This window comes from Stomoxys calcitrans, chromosome 5 (genome assembly GCF_963082655.1).
Source record: "Stomoxys calcitrans chromosome 5, idStoCalc2.1, whole genome shotgun sequence".
NCBI lineage: Eukaryota > Metazoa > Arthropoda > Insecta > Diptera > Muscidae > Stomoxys > Stomoxys calcitrans.
In genome coordinates, this window is record NC_081556.1 from 71,986,230 (window position 1) to 72,011,334 (window position 25,105).

Below are 25,105 nucleotides of genomic sequence, written 5' to 3' on the forward strand. Positions count from 1 at the left end.
TACTACCTATTACGTAAAAATGTTAAAGCCTTTCTGGATAGGCTCAAAGAAGATTGCGAGGACCCAACAGCTGCCTTGGTGGTATCAGACAATGGGTGCCTTGACACCTGTAGTCGTGAGTGATGCTTCAAGCGCACAACCAACCGTCGGACTAACAAAAGAGAAAGAGACGAATAAACTATAGGGATGCGCAGTTCGTCCCCAGCCTTTAGGCAAAGGTGGTGTTTCCGATTCAGATTCAGACAGCGATAGTTTATCGCAGCCGGATATTTTTCAAGATTGGGAAGACTAGTATAGGCAAAGATCCTAAGAGTGAGACATCAGGCAGTGCAGTGGCAGTAGACTCAATACCGTCACCGACTTTCTCAAACATCATTATATTAAAACATCAGGAACCCTACCATCACCGACTTTCTCAAGATTCGGAAGACTTGGATAGGCAAAGATCCTAAAATTAGAACATCAGGTAGTGCAGTGACAGATTGAAGATGTGTATTCATCGCATAGTTCGATATGATTATAATCTTAAGTTTTGCGACCACGTATTTACATATACTGTTCAGTTTCTAGGAAGCACTTTTGATAGCTTTATTACCTTAAAAATTATTTCCTTGTTCTTTAAAATGATGAAGTTGCAAAACCCAGCCTACTTATTCTCGAAATTTTAGTTCGGAGCGTCGAACAGAACCCATTCTATAATCGTGGCCAGGTACCAGTCGTTGTTGGTGGGATGATCTTTCCAAATTCGTGCAATACATATCTGGAATAGTTATATTCCATATGATAAAAGGAATTTTTGTGAACTTACAATGAGTTTAAGTCCATTGCAATATCCTGCGTATGAGCCTTTCGATTCTTGTGTGCGTTTGTTAATGGCAGATGTTGATTTTCTCTTTTCTTTTCTTTTTTTTTTCATTCGAATTTGTGCTAAATTATAAAAATTTTTGAATTAAGATTTTTGTTAAGATTTTTTTTCTGTACTTTTGTAAAGTATTGTAATACAATTATTTATTATTTAACATAGCTTAACAAATTCATGCATTGTTATTTCTATTGTCGTAGAATGTTGATCTACATAATCAATTTGGCCGAGTAATGGCTTACCGATTATGAAAATAAATAAACGAAACGAAAACTCAATGCAGCCTAAAGAACAGGGAGCGATGAGACGGTCGCCCACTCCCAAGGTGCCCATTTACTGGGAACCAATGATTGATGTAATCAAGATAAACATCTACCAGAGCAAGAAAACTACACACGTACAAAACTAATTTACGGTCCCAGGCCCTGGCAGAATTCTTACATACTAACGACCTAATAACACTTAGCACTGGTAACACCGTCACCTTTATTAAACGGATTAGGGAGGAGATTTTAAATGTGATAATATGTTCAGAAAATCTAATCAATGGGGTACTCCTTCCAGTATTATGGTGGGGAGGCCACCGTAGCGCAGAGGTTAATATGTCCGCATATGACACGGAAAGCCTGGGTTCGAATCCTGGCGAGACCATCATAACAAACAAATTTGAGATGTGGTTTCCCCCTAAAGCTGGCAACATGTGTGAGGTACTATGCCATGTAAAAACTTCTCTCCAAAGAGGTGTCGCACTGCGGCACGCCGATCGGTCTCGGCTATAAAAAGTAGGCCCCTTATTTGCAATTTGTATATTTAATTCTTTATTCGATATTTCCCCTCACCCGGAAGACATCGTCTGGAATTGAATAAATAACCACAACGTGATAAAAAAAATAAACAAAACCCCGTTCGATCTTGCTTCGATCGTTGTAAGTTTCGTTTGTCCCTACAGATAGATAGAAATTTTTTATAGGTAAAATACACGGAATAAAAACTAAACCAAAAAACATTTAAAAGTGTTTTGTACATCGACATCGATACACTACCACTTGTTTGCTTAAGCTTGGTGACGTGGTAAGCGAAAGATGGAGAAGGGACGTCATATATCAATAAAATAAATGTTTTTTTGAGGCCCCAAACAGATTACTTGAAAATTGTAAACCACCTGAAAATGGGCGATATGGTATTCAAATGAAATGAAATTTAGAATAGAATGCGAATTTTGAGTATTGCGGATTTTTTTTTTTAATTTCAGTTTGGTAAAAATATAATTATAGGAAAAATAAAGATTGTGAATAAAAATCGGGGAAAGCCCTCTAGGCGAAATATTTTGGTAAAAATTGTGAATAATTTTAAAATACATAGGAAAAAATATGATTTTGAATAAAAAAGTGAAAAACGCCTCAGGCAAAAAAAATCCATTTTGATAAAAATTGGTAAAAACAGTAAATTTTTAATTAAATTTGTTCAAAAAAAAAAAAATATTGGAAATATTATATATAACCTTATAGTTGTGTTGTTTCAATGTTCCCCGCTGTGTTGCTATTTTTGCTACCTACAAGTTGGCAACTTTGACTAATAAATGCGCGACCATCTCACACAAGAGAAAAAAATCATAACGGTATGAGATGGCACAGTCATTTAGGTTAATACTTCGGTCATTTTAAAGGCTTTCTTCCAAAAAAATCATGAAAACCGACCATTAGTTCAAAAGTTATAGCCCCTACAAGGTTGAGGAGTTAAAAAGTGGTACATTTTGACACCCTTTATCTCACCCCGTATCAGATATGGGCCAATCAAGTTCAGTGATTCTAAAAGTCTACGCCCTCCTCTAAAAATGTCTAGAACATTTTCTAAAGCTGTGTCTAATAGTTTGAAAGTGGTATACTTATTTCCAGTTCAATTCCAGTTTAGACCACTATATGACGCTATAATGCAAAAATAGCTGAAAATAAAAGATAGTGCCGGTGGTTGACATTCTTTTTGCCATTTCGTATTTGCTCACTGCTAGTATTGATGATTACCAAATACAACGCTCAATAGCGGCACATCGACCTATAAGCCTTACGTCGCTTTCTACTCAAAACCAGGATAGAAGGATATCCAGCGGACTGCTCAAATGTAAACAGCATCCCTATGTCAAGGGAAGGTCGATAGAAACTCCTGCCCGAGGTTGTACATCAAATAGAAGAATATTTAGATGCCAAGACGTACACATTGCCGAATAAAATATCCAGACTGGTATCGAGTTGATCGGGTCCTTAGAAACTGGATAAACCATATGCTAAGGAACAGGTATATAATTTATGGGTCCCATGACATAAATATAAGGGAAAAAAGGCACAGGGACGCCGCAGGCGGCATTTTATCACCACTGCTATGGGTGACCACCTATAAGGGATGCTGACTGAGGAGGAATTTGGTCCCGTCTGCTATGCACACGTTGTTTTAATACTTCTAAGAGATAAGGATCCGAATCAACTATGCAGAAGGGTCTTGCAGATGGCATATCACTGGGATAGTCCTAGGAATCTCAGTGTTAACCCAGAGAAGACTGAAATCTGCCTGTTCACGAGGAAGACGTAGATGAGCCAATTTGAAGCATTTCCTCAATAGAACGATTTTGATATCTGACAAGATCAAATTGGAGTTTGATGATAGACTTTCATGGAAGAATCATGTCAGTATGACAGTGGGCAGGACCTACGGCGTTTTACGAAACTTATATATGAGTCGACAGTATACCTCTTTGTCAATAAGAATGCTTTTGGCTAGGACATTTATTCTGCCGACACTATTATACTCTTGCGACGTTTTTTACGGTTGTGATGTAACTCATAGGAATAAATTGCACGTGGCCTTTAACGATGTCGTTAGATACATTTTTGGTTTGCGTAGAAGAGACCGGGTATCTGACTTTGCCAGACAAGTATATGGTGTCTCTTTTAACTCGTTCCTTAAGATACGCTCGTTGCAAATGATCCACAAGATAATTTATACCAATGAACCGTCATATCTGGCTTCTGTATTGCGTTTTACCAACTCTACAAAAGGTAAACAAGTAATACAAATACGTCATCAATATCGTGTATCTGAACAACAGTTCTTTGTTAATGCTATACGTCTCTGGAATAATCTTCCCAATAGTATTCAAATTATAAGTAATGAACGACACACAGTGGGCCAAATGGCAAAAAAATTGGAAATAAGTCTACAACTTTTTATCTGTTGATTTTAGCCATACAAAATGTTCTAGACATTTGTAGAGGAGGACATAGGCTTTCAGAAAAGTGCTGTTGTTGGTCCATATCTTTAATACAGGGTGAGCTACAGGGTGTCAAAGTTGACCACTTTTGACTTCTCCAAGCTTCTGGGGGCCATAACTTTTGATCTACTCAACCGATTTACATGATTTAGGACTCTAGAGAAAGAGCTTGACAAGATCTAAAAAACTTATGCATAAAGTACCATGCCATCGTGTACTGTTAAGGAGTTATGAATTGTTTAATTTTAAAATATGAAAATTTGGCCTTGGTTTTTTTCAGTGTTTTTTAAATAACTCCGTCAATTTTAAAGCTATAAACTTCATACTTCACACAAATTATGCCAGCATATGTGTGCATAAAATACAAAAGGAATCACGTGAATATCTTTGGCGGTTTAAAAATGGCATCGTTTTCAATATGAAAAATATTTTTTTTGTCAAAAAATTGCAAAATTTTTCAAAAAAGATACTCCCATTTCCTTTAAGTTTTCGCAAACTTTGGCCGTCAAAGCATTATCATTTCTTTCCATTTTCACAAAGTCGAGGTATTAAGAAAAGTTTTAAGTGCTAATTTGGCTAATTTCGATATCAAACAACACCGTTATCTTAAGACCAAAATGGCCAATTTTTTTACTAAACTTCAAAAGTTTCTCACTGGAAAAAAAGTTCCACGGGGATTTTTTCGCTTTTTTTGAACTTAAATGAAAGCTTAAAATGTTCCCAACATTTTAAGGTATGTCTCGCCATATCCTAGCCATAAATGAGATCGTAGCGATCAAAATACTGAAAAAAGTCAATTTTCAAGTAGTGCTATATTCATTGCTAAAAAACAAGTATTACGTCACATTTTATTGCAAAGATGTTAAATAAACTTTTATTTGGTAACACTTCTTCTACAAAACACAAAAAGAATCATGGAAATATCTCTATTCTATTCCATTTTATGGAACCGGCAATAAAAAAGTCAATTTTTCAAAAAAGTCGAATTTCCCAAATTTTGTTTTTGTTGTCCTAATTGCACATGACACACTATAGCCATATTTACGCAACATACCTTATCGTAAAGGAAATTTTCATACCTTTCCAACAATGTATAAAACATTTCTCAACTCGGATTCTATCTACTCTAAAATTCATTTACACTTCATTAAACTCTATATAAAAATGTCTATTTGTGAAATGGAACCTTATATGGGGCCTACACTAAAACATTGATAGATTTGCCCAGGGTTTACAATACAAATGTGTTAGAATAAAAAAAGGTCTCCTGCCAAAGTTTAAAAAAATTGGAATAAAAATATGTGTTTTAGAGCGAAAACACTTCGCATCGGCGTGCGTTTATATAGTACCTACATCTATTTTTAATGTAAGCTGATGATTTTTGAATAAAAAGTAACCTAGAAATATACCTGCATATATATATATATTTGTGTTAAGATTTGATGCAGACAAATGTTACCTGTTTCGCTATGTCGAATTCCCAGGAAATCCACCGTATCAATGAATGTGAAAAAACCTACCCATAAAAAATTCATTGTCATTTTTTTTAACCAAATTCGAGTCCAGGTAAATAATTATAGAAGAGTAAGTAAAAAGAGGCACTTTGGACCCCTTTTTACGATTGCGTCTGATACCTGAAATGGGTCATTAATTGTGAATATATTGCATAAATATTTGAACAAAATCCAAAAGCCAGTGCATCTTCCTCCGTGAATTCTGTAGTCGATTTTGGAGTTGGAATACTTTCTACCATTCTCTTTACCCTTTTCGGAGATGCTAATGGTAAAACATCGACAATTCGTCCAACATTTTTTGGTTGTGTTTTTAACAATGCTGTTTTGAACGTATCTTTTATTAAATTTGGCGGATGTGCCGCCAATAGTTCCTCTTGTTTTTTCTTTTTGGTTTTCTCCGTAACTTCGTCGTATGCTTTGCTAGGCCGGCCGGGAATCAGCGGTTTAATTTCAATAAGTAGATCCGATTTCAGCCACTTCTCATACATTTTGAAAAACTTGATTTTTGCGAATGAACATTCTGGCAACCTTCTCTCAAATGATTTGTAGAATTTTTCAAGTTTGTCTAAAGCGTCTTTATTTAGCCTTATTCCATATATGTGGTCCAAAGTGTAAACAAGTTCCTTAAATGACTCCGTGTATGATTTGGAATCATTTTTGATGTCCCATACAATTTTCGAAAGAGTGGAATACTTCAGTATGACTTCCATAACTTATAAATGTCCTTTACGCCTCTACAAAATATAATGAAGAAAATTTGGATTTTGTTCAAATATTTATGCAATATATTCACAATTAATGACCCATTTCAGGTATCAGACGCAATCGTAAAAAGGGGTCCAAAGTGCCTCTTTTTACTTACTCTTCTATAATTATTTACCTGGACTCGAATTTGGTTAAAAAAAATGACAATGAATTTTTTATGGGTAGGTTTTTTCACATTCATTGATACGGTGGATTTCCTGGGAATTCGACATAGCGAAACAGGTAACATTTGTCTGCATCAAATCTTAACACAAATATATATATATATGCAGGTATATTTCTAGGTTACTTTTTATTCAAAAATCATCAGCTTACATTAAAAATAGATGTAGGTACTATATAAACGCACGCCGATGCGAAGTGTTTTCGCTCTAAAACACATATTTTTATTCCAATTTTTTTAAACTTTGGCAGGAGACCTTTTTTTATTCTAACACATTTGTATTGTAAACCCTGGGCAAATCTATCAATGTTTTAGTGTAGGCCCCATATAAGGTTCCATTTCACAAATAGACATTTTTATATAGAGTTTAATGAAGTGTAAATGAATTTTAGAGTAGATAGAATCCGAGTTGAGAAATGTTTTATACATTGTTGGAAAGGTATGAAAATTTCCTTTACGATAAGGTATGTTGCGTAAATATGGCTATAGTGTGTCATGTGCAATTAGGACAACAAAAACAAAATTTGGGAAATTCGACTTTTTTGAAAAATTGACTTTTTTATTGCCGGTTCCATAAAATGGAATAGAATAGAGATATTTCCATGATTCTTTTTGTGTTTTGTAGAAGAAGTGTTACCAAATAAAAGTTTATTTAACATCTTTGCAATAAAATGTGACGTAATACTTGTTTTTTAGCAATGAATATAGCACTACTTGAAAATTGACTTTTTTCAGTATTTTGATCGCTACGATCTCATTTATGGCTAGGATATGGCGAGACATACCTTAAAATGTTGGGAACATTTTAAGCTTTCATTTAAGTTCAAAAAAAGCGAAAAAATCCCCGTGGAACTTTTTTTCCAGTGAGAAACTTTTGAAGTTTAGTAAAAAAATTGGCCATTTTGGTCTTAAGATAACGGTGTTGTTTGATATCGAAATTAGCCAAATTAGCACTTAAAACTTTTCTTAATACCTCGACTTTGTGAAAATGGAAAGAAATGATAATGCTTTGACGGCCAAAGTTTGCGAAAACTTAAAGGAAATGGGAGTATCTTTTTTGAAAAATTTTGCAATTTTTTGACAAAAAAAATATTTTTCATATTGAAAACGATGCCATTTTTAAACCGCCAAAGATATTCACGTGATTCCTTTTGTATTTTATGCACACATATGCTGGCATAATTTGTGTGAAGTATGAAGTTTATAGCTTTAAAATTGACGGAGTTATTTAAAAAACACTGAAAAAAACCAAGGCCAAATTTTCATATTTTAAAATTAAACAATTCATAACTCCTTAACAGTACACGATGGCATGGTACTTTATGCATAAGTTTTTTAGATCTTGTCAAGCTCTTTCTCTAGAGTCCTAAATCATGTAAATCGGTTGAGTAGATCAAAAGTTATGGCCCCCAGAAGCTTGGAGAAGTCAAAAGTGGTCAACTTTGACACCCTGTAGCTCACCCTGTATTAAAGATATGGACCAACAACAGCACTTTTCTGAAAGCCTATGTCCTCCTCTACAAATGTCTAGAACATTTTGTATGGCTAAAATCAACAGATAAAAAGTTGTAGACTTATTTCCAATTTTTTTGCCATTTGGCCCACTGTGCGACAGTTCAAATCTTTAAATTATAATCATTTTAATTAATTATTTGTTTTGTTTTTTATAACTATTTATTAATTTAATTTATTAGTAACTTTGATTAAACTGTTACATTTTCTTCAACGTTTCTTTTTCTTCTTTTTTTTGTTTTGTTTTAACCTTTTTTTGCTTAAATATTGTATCAGTAACTTTGCTTAAATTGTTAAATATTTTGTACCAATTATTGTTCTATTTAAATGAAAACTTGTTGAACTCATTGTATTTATCAATTTACTAACCCATGCTTTAGATAAGACACTGTCTTTTGTATGGGTTTTATCATAATAAAATACAAATACAAATACAAAAAATACTAAGGAGTGATCTTGGATAGTAAACTCAATTGGAAGTGACACAATGAGGAGTGTACCGAGAAGACTCACAGATGTTGGGCACTATATAGACGGAGCGTAGGTTCGAAATGGGGTCTGAATCCTAGGAAAGTCCATTGGCTCTACAGGAAAGTGAATTGACCAATACTTACGCCTCAGTAGTTTGGTGGACTGCGATGAAGAAAAAGTGCTATTCAAGGAAAGTAGAACAGGTAGAGGATAAGAGCAGGTCATACCATCGCGGTATAATCGAGGCGACGATTGGAAATCTGGAAGAAATGAAAGAAGTTTCCGATCGGATACTAGAGACGACACTTGAGGTCGAGTGCGTGGTATTGCTGCCAACGGAACATTCTTGGATTGACGGAGCCCTAATATTGCCATCTGAAAGATAATGCTACACAGATGGATCAAAGCTAGAGGACAGAGAGGGCCTTGGAGGCAGTGAAGGTCAGAGGATTGCCATCAATATACTAAGTTAACCTTAAGCCAATCGGGGCGACGCCTCCGAGTTAAGGGCGTTACCGACGAAAGGTTGGTCGGTAGGACGACTAAAATCCTTTGGGGAGATCCGCTGTTCTTTTTCGATGTTACTTTTTACACCCACTACCGAAGGATTGGGGCATTTTGCCATCACGTTCCGCCCGTCCATCCGTCCGTCTGTCTGTTGAAATCGCGCTACAGTCTTTAAAAATAGAGATATTGAACTAAACTTTGCATAGATCCTTTTTATGTTCATAGGCAGGTTAGGTTCGTAGATGAGCTATATAAAACTATATCTTGATATAGCCCCCATATGGATCGATCTGCCGGTTAAAGGTCTTATGCCCTTAAAAGAGACTTTTATTGTCCAACTTTTATTGTGTTACGCCACTCGACATCCTTCTTCAATTTGGCCCAGCTCGGTCTAGATTCGGATATAGCCCCCATATAGACCGATCTCTCGAGTTAAAGTCTTGGGCCCATAAAAGGCGCATTAATTGTCTGATTTCGCCGAAATTTGGAACAGTGAGTTATGTTAGGCCCTACGACATTTCAATTTGGTTAAGATCAGTCCAGATTTGGATATCACTCGTCACTCGAGTTAAGGTCGTGACCCCATACGACATCGGTTTTCAATTTGGTTAAGATCAGTCCAGATTTACATAGCTGCTATATAGACCGATCTCTCGAGTTAAGGTCGTGACCCCATAAAAAGCGCATTTATTATCCGATTTCGCTGATATTTGACACAGTGACTTATATTAGGCTTTTCGACATCCATATACTATATATTGTAGTTCAGATCCAAAATTGAACAGTGACTTGTATTTATTAAACCACTCAATGTCCGTGCCGAATTTGATGCAAATCGGGCCATATTTCGATATAGCTGCTATGGATGCAAAAATTATGGATTTTTCATTGCATTATGATGAAAGGGGTTTTACATAACTGCTCGAGGTGGTGGCTAAATTCGGCCCGGCCGAACTTAATACCTTTTTACATGTTAGTATTTAGATCCAACAACAAACCGATAATTTGCTTAGGTGTATGTCTATAGTGCCATGGGGCGGAATTATGTCCGCACCCTCTTTTCGACCTGATCCTTCCTTTACCGTTTGTTCGACTTTCCACTAATCCTTAATATACCGTTTGTCTTTGGGCTAAAAGAGAGATATGTCAAAAATTTCGTAATGATTGGTTAACAAATGCGATCTCCACGTGGATTACAATAAAAAACGACAGACGTGCAAACTGTACAGAAAAGATTGCCGAAAAGACGGACGTTATTAAGCCGAATGAGGAAGAATTTCCGAGTCATACAAAGTACGCACCAAGTACATATAAATGTGTACTTTGTACGAATTTCATTCTGGGATCTAAAATTCTCAACTGGGTCCATTGAAAAGTTTCATAGAAAGAAGATGTGACACCTTGGAAAAGAGGTTATACACTAATAAAAGAAAGACAGGAGGAATGGAGAACCCGAATGGAGGGTGAAGAAACGCCCGTCCCCATGCAAGCACGGATGTACCTACGCCGGAGCTTATGGCAGCCCCGTCGGAACCAACCTGTTCCTTCAACAAATCTCAGGACACAAACCAGAGGTACGTTTGCAAGGTCACCCAGATCACAGAAGAAACGGCTCCCTTGAAAGGAGAGCCTACGTCTCTGCTGACCCAGACAAGAACACAGCAAGTGCTCAATAGCCTCCACCTCATTATTTATTTATTTAGAGCAAATGTTGATCGAAGAATAAATTACAGCTTAAAACCTTTTAAGTCACCCGGACCTGATGGAATATTTCCGGCGTTACTACAGAAGGAGGAGACTATCTGGAGCCCCACTTGGCGAATATTTTCACAGCGTGCCTGGGACTTGCATATACTCCGAAAGCCTGGCAGGGGCCAAGGGTGGTGTTTATACCCAAACCCGGCAAGGCAAGTTATGCGACCCCAAAGGACTACAGACCCATTAGTCTTACGTCCTTTCCACTCAAAACCATGGAACGTATTGTGGACACCATGATAAAGAGAAGGACAACCAGCGAATAGCTCGAATACAAACAGCATGCCTATGCCAAGCGAAGGTCGGTGGAGACTGCCCTGCACGAGGTTGTACTTGTGGTATTTTAGCAATGTGCGGAACGACACATGGATCCAATTCTTTAACCAGCATCGGGTGGACACGGTCCTTAGTGACTGAATAAACCATCTGGATAAATTGTGTGTCCCATGACATAAATATAAGGGAGAAAGTGGCACAAGGCACGCCACAGAGGCATTAATCGCCATGGGTGATCACCATAAATTATCTATTACGGATGCTGACTGAGGAGGGATTTGAACGTGTCTGCTACGTAGAAAATGTTATAATACTTCTAAGGGGTAAGGATCCGAACCAGCAGATGGCACATGACTGGGCTAGACCACGCTCCACGTTTCCTCAATAGAACAATTTCGATATCTGACAAGGTCAAATACTTAAGTGTGATCATGGACACAATAACTGAATTGGAGTGTTACATTCAGAATCGTACCGAGTGGGCTCATAAAAGACAAATACTTACTTAAGCCTCAGTAGTTTGGTGGATTGCGATGGAGAAAAAGTGCAACGTAAGGATAATGCAACAGGTTCAGAAAACATGTTGTCTTGACATAGGCGGAGCGATGAAGACCACGTGCACTAGGTATCCGACCCATAGACATAAAGATGAATTGCGAGGCAGCCACTGCGGTTATGAGATTTAAAGCGATGGGAGAATCGATCGAGGATAAGAGCAGCTCATACACCGCGGTATAATCGAAGCGACGATAGGAACCTGGAAGAAATGGAAGAGGTTTCCGATCGAATACCTGAGACGACACTTAAGGTCGAGTGCGATTGACTGCTGCCATTGACGGTACCCTAGTATTGCCATCTGGAAGATCATGTTGCACGGATGGATCAAAGTTAGAGAACGGAGTGGGCCTGCGGGTTTATATTGAGAACCCAGGGACTGAGATCTGTTTTCGACTGCGTGACCAAATACGGTCATGCATGCGGAGATCCGGAGACCCCCCCTTTTTTCAATCTAACCTAACCTAGAGCAAATACATTTATAACATAAGGTCTGGCTGCTAGGGCCTTCGCTTAGCGCTAAGAATATTCCCCAATGCATCTTTAGTTTTCGTCTTCATAACATCGATCACTAGCAATTACTTTGCCCTTTGAAGATTTACGACAACATGGATTTGTATCAGTGTAGCATTTTTTCTTTGCTGTATAAACTACAAGTAGAAGTAGTAGAAAAAGTCATGCCTTATCCAAGCCGTCAAACACATTTCATGCACTTGTAATGCTTTAAACTTTTGAAGTTCAACACAGTAATAGAGCGCATTCCAAACGAAATCCCTCTGAAAGATGAACGCTTTAATCAAACAAGTTGTTTGAAACATTCCTAGGATGTTGAAGGGACACAAGATCTACATCCCCAGCTGCGTTACATTTACGAAACGAATTTTTAGTGGCAGAACATTTGAAAGGAGTTTTATGGGCGAAATGAATGTTTTGGACGACGTCTTTTATGACTGTGCTTGTAATAAATTCCTTAAATTGTTTCATTTAAACTTGCAGAATATTTTGATATTTAAGTACTGCGGCTATGTGGGCTATTGCCTCCTTTTGCGGTACATGCCAGCATTTAGACAACACTGAAGGTGGAGACTAAATCATTTGTGGGGCTAAGCACCGGACGCACCTCACATCCGGACAAAAATCGGCACACTCAGGAAGTGTGGCATAATGCTATAAAATATTATTCCACAACCCACCGAGGACAACAAAAAGCCTAGAACAACGAAGAGAACAATGCACAACATCGTAGGTTGTGTCTTTGCCATTTGAGTTTTTAACATTTCAATGACATCCTTTAGGATTGAAACCCGTCATGTGCCATTTTTTCATGTGAAGTGAAAGACTGTATGAACAATGAATTTTATCTAAATTGGGAATTATCGCAGCAAACCAAATAACATACAAGTCCCATCCATAAGCGCACAGTGGGGAACTGGTAACAAAGTTTAGCAACAATCCCAATGCAGAATGGACAACTTTGATACTAGGAGGTAACGATAATGATTTGGGTCGAACATATAAATAATTATAAAAGCCCTGTTGATGTTAACATCAGGCGAATATTTCTGCATTAGTAGTAGGCGAATATTTCTGCAAGTGTTGTAAGCATGAATAAATAAGAAAAAAAAGGCAAAAGGAAAAAAATCTTACCACTACTATTAAGCAAATGCGAAACTTTGTAAAAATCGCAACAAAATTGTGGCTACTCTAGCCATAAAAGTGCATATCGGATTAATGAGATATAAGGGAGCTATATCGAAATCTGGACCGATTCCGATGAAATTATGCGCACACATTGACAAACACCTAATGCAAAATTTTGTGAAGATGGGCCGATACTTATGGCTACTGCAGCCATAATAGGCCATATTGGATAAGAGATATATGGGAGTTATATCTAAATCTTGAATGATTTCGTTAAATTTATGCGGACTAATGGAGACGTCGAATCAGAAACCTCATGCTAGATTTTGAATAGATTGGACTTAAAATGTGGCTGCACCATTCATGACAGACCATATCTAATGAAAAATATATGGGAACTAAAACTGGACCGATTTCGATGAAATTTCGGGCACAAATTGAGACATCAAATTAAACACCTTATGTACAATTTTGTAAAGATCCTACAAAAGCGTTCGTCCTTGGGCCAAAAAAAAAACGTTGTATGCAAAATGTTATCATAATCGGGCAACAAATATGGCCTGAACCTTGATTACAAGAATATATGGCTGATCGGTTTACACAATCTGCTCTGCCCCTTCTTAGCATCGCAACCAAATGCACAAAGTTGTAATACCCTGTACCCACCACTGTGGTACAGTGGTGTAGAGTCTACAAAAAAGGCTTTAAAATGAACTTTATATATGGGTATTTAATGTAAATGACAATAATAATTTACAGAAACCACAGCTGATATGAAGTGTTGCCAATTCAAACGACAACATTTTTATACCCACCACCATAGGATGGGGGTATATTAATCTAGTCATTCCATTTGTAACACCTCGAAATATTGATCTAAGACCACATAAAATTTATATATTCTTGATCATCTCGACGTTCTGAGTCGATCTAGCCATGTCCGTCTGTCTGTCTGTCGAAATCACTTTAGCGGTCGAACGCGTTTCCACTAGAAATTTTGCACAGATACTAAAAATTGATGTAGGTCGTTGGGGATTGCAAATGGGCCTTATCGGTTCAGATTTGGATATAGCTCCCATAAAAGCCGCAATTTTCGTCCGATTTTGCTATTTGCGCATAGTGTTTTGTTACGACTTCCAATAAAATTTGCCAAGTAGCACCCATATTTTAGCAGTATCCATGGTGGTGGGTTCCCAAGATTCGGCCCGGCTGAACTTAGCACGCTTTTACTTGTTTTGTGTAAAATTTGTTTTATTGATTCAATTTAAGTAACTTAAATTGGTTCTTGGGTTGTTCTTAAGGCTGAGTTAGCTCCACGTAATATTTATTTGGTATGTAGCCCTTTTGATACAAGTATTCCTCTTCAACTTGGACGAAGGCTTGTAACTAATTTTTTTTAGCAGACCTGGGAGATAAATAGTCAAATTCCTTGTACATTTGAAGTAACTCATCAACATTTCACCTTGTTATCCTTCCCACGCTCTCTCGACGGGTCTCTGAAAGGAATAGTCCAATAAATCGATGTTGTAAAGAGAAAACCAGGGCTTTACGCTGACTCTTCGTATTGGATCATTATCGGGCATAAAATCGAATGAAGCTGGCCTGTTTTGATTCGCCGATGCTTTCATAGCATTTTCCATTGTGTTTTTATGCGATTTGGGTTAGGTTTAAGTGACAGTCTGCCATCGAACTCACTTATACGTTTTCGTCCATTGTGATATCACAGGAACAGTAGATGGAAAATACATTTTAGTTCCTATCTTTAATCCATCCAGATCTCTTTAAAAAGATCAACAACTTGTGAATGCTTACATCCAGATAAGTTCTCAAAGAAATGAGAACCTAAAGTGGAACTCCTTCTGACTGCCAGTACGGGACGTCTTCACAGCTTCTGCACAAGTCGTTACTTGCGACCTTCAATCAATCACAATGTTTTTCGATCAGTCATGGCGGGCACAATATCTGAGTCGTCTCTTCCAGCCAGCCTTTCGTTTCTTTCCAGCTTTTTTTGCTATTGCAAGAAAACTTTGGTCGTTAAGCTCGTCTCGAAAGAAATATAAACGAAAAATTATGAAAATAATGATAATAAAGAGTAAAAATAATTCGGCAGAGCCCTGCCGGGATTCGAACCTGCACACTCGGAGCAACAGCGAGAGCCGTTGCCGTCGTCTTGCGTTCGAAGCCATTAAAACAACTTTCAAATGATGCTCTGATAACATTTGTATTACCATGGAAGCAATTGAAGTTACACACTGAACATATTTTTGTCTTAATTTTAAAGGTTCGAGCCAAAGGCTAGCAAACATAATTTAAAGATGATCAAATTTCAACTTTTGTGAGTAAACATTCTCTTTTGTGAAAAATATTTCCCATCATATTAAGGATGTGTTATTTTAAATGGTAGGTTAATAAATCCCTAACTTTACTTCTTGTTATTAAAGACAAAAATCAAAAATGAGGGTCAAAATATCAATGAGAGTTAGAAAATTGATCTTGGAACAAGACAAAAGCGAACTGTAGTTAAAGACGCAAAATAGCCTTTCTTTAAACGCTTAATTTTTTAGTTAAAGATGCTAAGTTCAAAAAAAAAAATTATCAAAAAATAATAATTGGACAGTCAATTAAAAAGTAGAATAAAATTCAAACAACGACCAAAATTTTAAACGGATTGCCATGTCTATTAGTAAGTAGCAAATTAAATTTAAAAATAAAATCTTTACTTTAAAGTTTGGTAAGTTTTTATTGCTAAAATTCTATGATAAGGAAAAATCTTAATTTTGGATCAAATAATTGTTCAGTGTATGGACAAAAAATCCATCACAACATCACATATGATTTGGAAAATAGCGTGGTAGTGTGGTACTCACATCGTAAACACATTTTCGCAGTATTTCGATATAAGTAAGACCCATGGATGTATTAAGATTCCTCAATATCCCGTTCTGCTCAAAATCCTTAGATAGGTGTCAGATTTCTTCATCAATGTCGACTTTCAGTTCTAAGAATATGATGACAAAATATTTGGATTTAAGGCAATAATATCCAAAAAATCTTTCAGCTGGTTACACTGTAAAAACAACTTAATTTTATTCCTTTTTTATGAAGATGTTTAAAAAAGTAACATGAGGATCCACAGCAACGCCACCGACGGCTATGTAAATATGAATGTAATTTTCCTTTTAAATAAAAACAAAAAATATATGCCCTCATATATGTATGTGTACACTCCCCTACGTCTAAAAGCCTATACGTGTATATACATACATTACATTCCAACGTGCATAGAACTTGTATGGCTATGAAGTTGGTAATGACGAGAAGACACGCACTAAATGATTGTTGACACATTTGCCACGTATTCAACACCCACGTTCGTGGTTATTGCTCTGAAATCAACACCTCCACAGTGTTGGTAATTGTCCAATACCACATGGTGATGGTGTTGGCTTCCTTGCTAGAGTTGGAATTGGCTAAATATTTGTATTTCAATTCATTCCGGAATATGAGTTTGTTCTTGACGTGTTGCAAGCAAAGCAAATGAAATTTAGGTATTTAAACATCACTGATGTTGGACGTCTTTATGTGCGACATGGAACCTGTAGACAAAATTGATTCACACCAATTTGACTTTTTGGTAAAACTTGTATCATACCAGCATTTTATAAAACTTTTTGACTTAAGTTTACGGCCGTATTTACAAAACTTAATGAAGTTTTAAAATAGGTGTATGTGATTTGTATACAAGGAAATCTCTCAAATAAACCTATATTTTTATCATGGTCTCGCCAGGATTCGAACCCAAGCGTTCAGCCTCATTGGCGTACATGCCAACCTCTGCGCTACGGTGGTCTCTATATATGGATTCCTAGATTTGTTTTTACAACCACAAAAAACTAATTTTTTATAATACCCGCCACCATAGGTTAGTGGTATACTAATCTGGTCGTTCCGTTTGTAACTCATCGAAATATTAATCTGAGACCCTATAAAGTACACTGATATAAAAATTACGGTACTTTGCCAATACCGCCTGATATTATTTTGTTCGCCTCATAGGCACAAAATTTTAATACTATTTGGTATCAATTTAATACCATGCAAAGGAGGCTATTGATGTCATCGCGACAGAAGTATTGGTGAGCTTTGTACTTAAAATTTTGACGCCATTAAAACATATTTGTTAAACAAATAAATAAAATGTTTTAATACAATTTGAATGCGTAAAACCATTTTCAAATGCTCGAAAGCGGTGAAGATGGAAATAGTACAAATTCTGAGGACATTCTACATCAAAAACATGATAGTCTCTAGTGTGGAAAACGATGCTGCGTTGGTATTCATATGAAATTAACATTACTTTTTGTAATTATTAACATAAATATTCGAAATAAAATTAGATTAAAATAATTTTTAATAATTTTTTGTTATTTGGTTCATTAGGGGGTGGAATAATCAATGACGGTTTGGTACTAAAACCAACGACGGTCTGGTGCTAAAACTAATAATATATTGGTATTAAAACCAATACCAGTTCGGTAATAAGGTTAGTACCAAACGGTACAATTCATTGTATGTTTCATCCATACCACCCGGTATTGTTTCTTTTTAATCTCCCTGGTTGACTTTTTGAGCATCTATAGGACGCCAATTATGGCCTGAATCGGTCTAAAACCTTATATAGCTCGCATATAAACCGATCTCTCGATTACACTTCTTTAATCCCTAGGTGACAGTTTTTGTATGATTTGGCTTAAATTTTGGACTTTAACGTCTCCTATTAGCTTTAACATACATGCCAAGTATAGGCCGTATCGGTTCATAACCTGATATAGCTCCAATAGCATAGCAATTCTTATCCATTATCCTTGACAAATGCGACCCATGGTGAAAGGTATATAAGATTCGGCCCTCCTGAACTTAGCACGCTTTTACTTGTTAAATTTTCTTCTTATACACACCGTCGTATAAAAAGATTTTAACAAGTAAAAGCAACATTTAGAAATATTCAACACCGATTATATTTGTTCTTGATCGAAATCTATATCGGACTATAGGTTTATAAAGCCCCCATATATACCGATCTCTCTATTAACCATCTCAAGCGCATAAAAAACGCCTTTTTTTAAGTCGCTAATGAGTAATGAGCTTGTCGTCCTTTGTGTCCCGTTATGACACCGTAAGATATACTGATTTTGTTCTTACTTCCTTTCAGTAATAGGCTCGTCTTCTCACGATCCGGTTCTCCCCATAAGATTTTCGTCGTCCTGCCGACCGTTTCGCTGTTCCACCGTGTTCGTCGCCAACCCCCATAACTCGGACTGCATCGCCCCGAAAGACTTTGGGTTAACCAATTTTGTTGACCTTATTATGGTCAGGCAGTCAAAATCAGATTTCAGTCCCATTGGTTCTCAATGAAGACCCCCAGTGCCTTTCTGTCTTCTAGCTGTGTAGCATGAACTTCCAGATGGCAATACCAAACTGAATTAATAAGAGTACATTCTTGGCAGACTCCATGGTAGTAGGTGCCCAAGATTCGACCCGGCTGTACTATGCACGCTTTTCTACTACAATATTTCTTCTTTGGGATATAAAGCGAAGACATTTTCATTAGATTTGCTAGAAATATTGGTATTATCTGAACTTTTTGAACGGATGTAAAGCAAAAACGTTTTCGGATACATATAGCTCCCATATGAAAAGATTACCCAATAATAGGCCACATAATAGGCATACTTTTTTACCACACGTTCAATTTGCTAGAAAGTTTCATTTAAAATTTTGCCGAATACGATTTAAATCGGACCATCTTTGCATACAGCAGTCGTAACGACAGTCCCCATGAAATTTTTTCTTTGACTCATAAATGGCATATCTTTGACCGAATCAAGACACTTTTTTGCTGTACTTACCTAAGTAATGGAGAAAATTTTTGATATCTGAAAATGAAAAAAAATAATTTTGTATTAATTAAAACTTAGGTAGAGACATGTAAAACATTTTTTGTTAAACCCCTTGACGACCATGCCGAGAATGGTTCAGATAGGGCAATACTTGTAATTGCCTGTCATATATAGACTCATCACCCGATGCAAACATTTTGGGCTCATAAAAGGAGCATATTTTATGCGCTGTAGTTAAACAGACAATTTTATTAAATCCCCAAAATATGTTAGAAACATAGTCTAGATCAGTTCATAATTTTATATAGATGTGTATAGAACGATTTCACGAAATAACTTCTTCAGTTCATAAAAGTTCAAGGTGGCACTTTGATTTAATAACAAGTAAGAGCGTGCTAAGTTCGGCCAGGCCGAATCTTATATACCATCCACCATGCATCGCTTTTGTCGAGTACTATGTGCGGTATCTTTTTCTAAGCCAACAAAAGAATATTGAAAAAGAACTGTTATGCTATTGGAGTCATATCAATTTATAGTCCGATTCGAACCATAAATGAATGACGAACATTGTAGAAGTCATTGTGTAATATTTCAGTTCATTCAGATAAGAATTGCGCCTTGTAGGGGCTCAAGAAGCAAAATCGGGAGATAGGTTTATATGGGAGCTGTATCAACCTATTGATCGGTTCAGACCATATTAGACACGTACGTTGAAAGTCATGAGAGAAGCCGTTGTACAAAATTTCATCCAAATCGAATTAGAATTGCGCCCTCTAGAGGCTCAAGGAGTCAAGATCCCAAATCGGTTTATATGGCAGCTATATCAGGTTATGTACCGATTTGCGTCATAATTAGCACAGTTATTGTAAGACATAACAAAACACCTCATGCTGAATTTTAGCCAAATCGGATGAGAATTGGGCGCTCTATTGGCTCAAGAAGTTAAGATCCAAGATCGGTTTATATGACAGCTATATCAAAACATGGACCGATTTGAACCATATTTAGCGCAGGAAGTGACACCAAAACACCACGTGCAAAATTTAAGACAAATCGTACAAGAATTGCGCCCTTTAGAGGCTCAAGCAGTCAAGACCCAAGATCGGTTTATATGGCAGCTACATCAAAACATGGACCGATTTAGCCCTACACTAATAAAAAGTATTTGTGCAACATTTCAAGCGGTTAGCTTTACTCCTTCGAAAGTTATTATGCTTTCGACAGGCAGACGGACGGACGTACGGACGGACATGGCTAGATCGACTAAAAATGACATGACGATCAAGAATATATATGTTTTATGAGTTTTTAGACGCATATTTCGAAGTGTTACAAACAGAATGCCGAAATTATTATACCCCCATCCTATGGTGGAGGGTATAAAAAATGGTTTTAATATTCACTCTAAACTAAAACACAGGCGACGCCATAGCGGAGTAACCAGGAATGAGAAAGCAGACGATTTGGCGGTGAAGGCCAGAGGACTACCGTCAATAAACTTGGTTTACCCGAAGCCTATCGGGTCGATGCAGACCGAGTTAAGGGAGTGGGCGACGGATGCGCATGCAACATTGTGGATCAGCGAAACGGTCGGTAGGATGGCGAAAATCCTATGGGGGGGATTCAAATCGTGAAAAGACGAGGCTATTACTGAAAGGAAACAAGAAGGAGGTCAGTATAGCTATTGGTATCATAACGGGACACATACGGGACTACAAGCTCACTTATGTAAAATCGGTGCGGCAAGTGATAGCATGTGATGAGACGTTGGAGCATTTCCTTTGTCATTGCCGGCTTTCGCGAACAACAGATACCTGTACCTAGGTGGAGACACAATATCAGACATGAACCAACTTAGGGGAGTGGCATTCAAAACAATTAAGGATTTTGTAAGTAGCACGGAATTTTCGAACTTAAAATTTTTCTTTTTAGAGGTTACTTTATAGTTTTAGAGCGCACAACAAGCCGATTACTGTCTTAGGTGTATGTCCACAGTGGCATGGGCCGGATTAATATCTGCACCCTCTTTTCAACCTAACCTAACAATGATATTATAAACATATTCTTATACTTCTGAAAATATTTGCATTTAAATAACACTCTAAATAACCATTTTCACTTTCTCCTTTAGTGGATTTATTCACATGTATTATTCAATAATTGACCTATTCCCCAACAGTGAGGAAAGTGCCTTCTAACCAAATGCCGAACAATGTGGTGATGTTTAGCGAACATGCCATTGAGTTGTTCTCTAAAATTGACATCCTACCCTTTCAGTAACTGTTCACCGCACACGTTTCATATCCTTACGGATCATTTGAATTCGTCTGGTTGGGTGAAATGCATATAAACACATTTGATATTAAATTTACAAGTCTGGTGAATGTCAGAAATCATTTAGCCATTTAAACAATTTATATTTACGTATTTACAAAAAAAAGAAAAAAAAACAAATTTACATTTTTACATTCTCATATTTGCTAACAATTACATCTTAGAGTGGCTCTGAAATGCTCAGATATGTGCAAATAACACATAAGAAGTATAAATGTATGTGCATACATGTACGATGTAAGCAAATATACATAGAGTAAATGACAGCAATTTAACAATGCCATTGGGGTCTCAAATTTTCGCTATGGATCTCCATGTACGTTGAGAGGATTCTTGGGCGGATTTTTGTTTTTTTTTCGGGTGGGCGACAATCTTGGCCTTGGCGCCGAATTTAAATATCCAATTTGTATTCCACTCCTAGTTACTTTTAATTTGAGACCCATTTTGCCCCAATTGGTTTACGTGGTCATATGGACAGCTCCATGAGACCATACCCTATATTTGGATACAAGTTTCCTATTCCACTTCAAAACACCTTTCGTTTGAGTACCGTTTATTTCCCAACGGTTTTCTTTTAGTTTTGGGTGATACTTTTAAGATAAGGGGAGGGTCCGCCCCTCTTCCAATATCAACAAATTAAATAGCCTTCCAGATCATCCTACACTATCGGCACCACCTAACCCTGGTAAGCATTGAGCAAAATTTCTTAATGAATTTTAAATAATAATTTTCTGAAATCGGAAATTTTGCCTTTGGAGTGGAAGTCAAGCAAAAATGACGTCGCACCCCTGGATGTGGGCAAACATTTTTCGGTCGGTTAATTCCCATTATTACAAATCGCCAGATTGCAACTTACGAGGGTTGCCTTTTATATTTCGGATAACCCTTGTCTTACAATCTGCTAATTGACAGCTCTATCTTAAAGCTTGACTTTTTAGGGTTATACGTACTCAGGACGTTTTGACATACGACCGCTATTTGTGGTGTTTAGGGTAACATAAAAGATTCATCTCGCTCAAAAAATAGAATTAAGTCGTGAACATTTTCGTGCGATTATTTTTTACAACTTTCGGCGTGGATTAACTCAACAACTGTACATCGATGAACTTAATTCAATTTTTGGCGATGAAGCTCCATCAAGGACCTATGTTTATTGATGGTATGATGAGTTCCAAGACGAATTTTGGAAAGGTCGTCCAAAATCAGTTGTTGTTCCAAAAACCATTGATGTTGTGTGCCAACTGATATTGCAAGATCGTCATGTGACCTATCGTGAGATTGAGACAACCTTACGCATTAGGGGGACCAGCATACATTCAAAATTGCATGAACATTTGATCGTTAAAAAATTTGTTTGCATTGGATCCCACACAATTTGTTAATCGCTCAAAAAATGCTCGTGTCGATTGGTCGAAAGAAATGCTCCAAAAATACGAAACAACTTCATTTTTGAGCTCTTAAAACATCGATTTCATGAGTTATCCGCCATATAGTTCTGACTTGGCACCTAATGTTTTTTCTTTATTCGCGTACGTAAAAAATTAAATGAGAGGTCAACGTTTGTCGACACCAGAAGAAGCGGTTGATGTGTTCAGAATGCAGTTTTGGAGATACCTCAATCAGAGTGGCTTCGACAATTGTTTCAAACGTATGCAAAAGTGTATAGATCTTAATGGGGAATATTTTTTTGAAAAACAATGTAGCTATTTTCGATGATTAATATTCGTTTTTGTGTTCTCTTATCCCGTAATATAAAAGACAAGCCTCGTATAATATATTCGATAAGTCAAGTCACCCCTTTGGTTGATATCCGAAAGGGGTGACTTGACGTTGATATCCGAACTTCCCTATACCTGGTGATGTGCATTAGCATCAATTCCTTCTTCAATCATCAACTTAAGGCTTGAAAGCGGCATCTCTGAATCGTGTGCCATACAAGGGAAGTCAGCCAGTAATAAGATTTATTGACTTTATTGATTTACTGAATCTTCACCGCCTAGTGACGAAAGAAGATAAACAATTTGGGGTCGATTATGGATAGCAATTCAATTTCAGTTACGTTGCCAAAAAGCAAATTTGTATAAAAATTTCCATTTCTTTATGGAATTGCATACTTTTTTAAACCCTCCACCATAGGATGTGGGTATACTAGTTTCATCATTCCGTTTGTACCACATCGAAATATTCTTCTAAGACCTCATAAAGTATATATGTTGTTGATCGTCATGACATTTGTAGTCGAATTAGCCATGTCCGTTCATCTGCCTGTCGAAAGCATTGAAATTTTGCACAAATACTTCTCATTAGTGTATGTCATAGTTGGGATTGTAAATGGGCCAAATCGGTGAATGTTTTAATATAGCTGCCATATAAACCGATCTTGGGTCTTGACTTCTTGAGCTTATAGAGGGCACAGTTGTTATCCGATTTGGCTGAAATTTTGTAAATATCGTTTCAGTATGACTTCCAACAACTGTGGTTAGTATGGTCTAAATCAGTCCATAACCTGATATAGATGCCATATAAACCGATCTTGGGTCTTGACTTTTTTAACTTCTAGAGGGCGCAGTTGTCATCCGATTTGGCTGAAATATTGCACATATGGTTTTGTTATGTTTTCCAACAACTGTGGTTAGTATGGTCTAAATCAGTCCATATCCTGATATCCTGATGCCAATCTCCTGATTTGACTTCTTGAGTTCTAGACGTCGCAATTCTTATCCAATTTTGCATATGTCATTTTGGTATGACTTTCAACAACTGATCCAAGTATGATCTAAATCGGTTTATAACCTGATATAGCTACAATAAAAACCGACCTGCCAATTTCACTTTTTGAGCCTCTTGTGGACGCAGTTATTTTCAAATTTGCCTGAAATTTTCGAGGTTATACTTTTCTATGTCTTGTACGGCCATATCGGTCAATAACTTCATATAGCTCGTATATATTTGGAAAAGTAATTCAAAGAATTTGACAAATGAGATCCATGGTGAAGGGCATATAATATTCGGCCCGGCCGAACTTTGCACGCTACTACATGTTATAATTTACTAAGTAGCTGAAAAAATTTCCATCTACTAATTTCAATATTAAGATTTTATCTCCTGGCAACAGAACTGCAGTTTAGTTGAAATCCATAATTGATCCATTAGACTACTGTTTGTTAGAAAATATGCTCCGTTTAATTTTAAATCCAGGTATTCTTAGTCAGCGAACCATCCCTCCACACATCCATGGTTCCTGCATAAGAACAACGTCAAATCCTTCGCCCATTAGAAGGGCCTTTCAATGTTAGTAACACCAAAGAGGAGCGGAAATTTGACCATAGTTAGAGATCAGATTTTACCCCACCGTCGCGTTAACCACTTCGTCTTGGTCTGCCATGATTTCATCCTTAAAATATTCCTTTGATCTTGTCATGATGAGTTTCCAAAACAGCAAACACTGTCTGCTGATGTTTGGCTAAAAATTTGCAACTCTTTATTACAACCATTGAACATTGTTCTCCGTCTTAACAACAATTGATGCCTTTGCTATATATTGATTTTAATTTTCCCAATTAAAGGCGTACTTTTTTTGTTTAACAG

The 25,105-nt window shown here is 36.9% G+C and overlaps 1 protein-coding gene across 1 annotated transcript in view; it reads right to left on the reverse strand.

Annotated features, from left to right (window-relative positions):
* Window positions 1–25,105, reverse strand: part of LOC106088760 (transient receptor potential cation channel trpm) — a 572,136-nt gene that overhangs the window by 356,670 nt on the left and 190,361 nt on the right. Inside the window, exon 4 of the mRNA XM_059369571.1 lies at window positions 19,193–19,219. The gene's annotated coding sequence lies outside the window, so the exon portion shown is untranslated. The remainder of the gene's footprint in view (window positions 1–19,192; window positions 19,220–25,105) is intronic.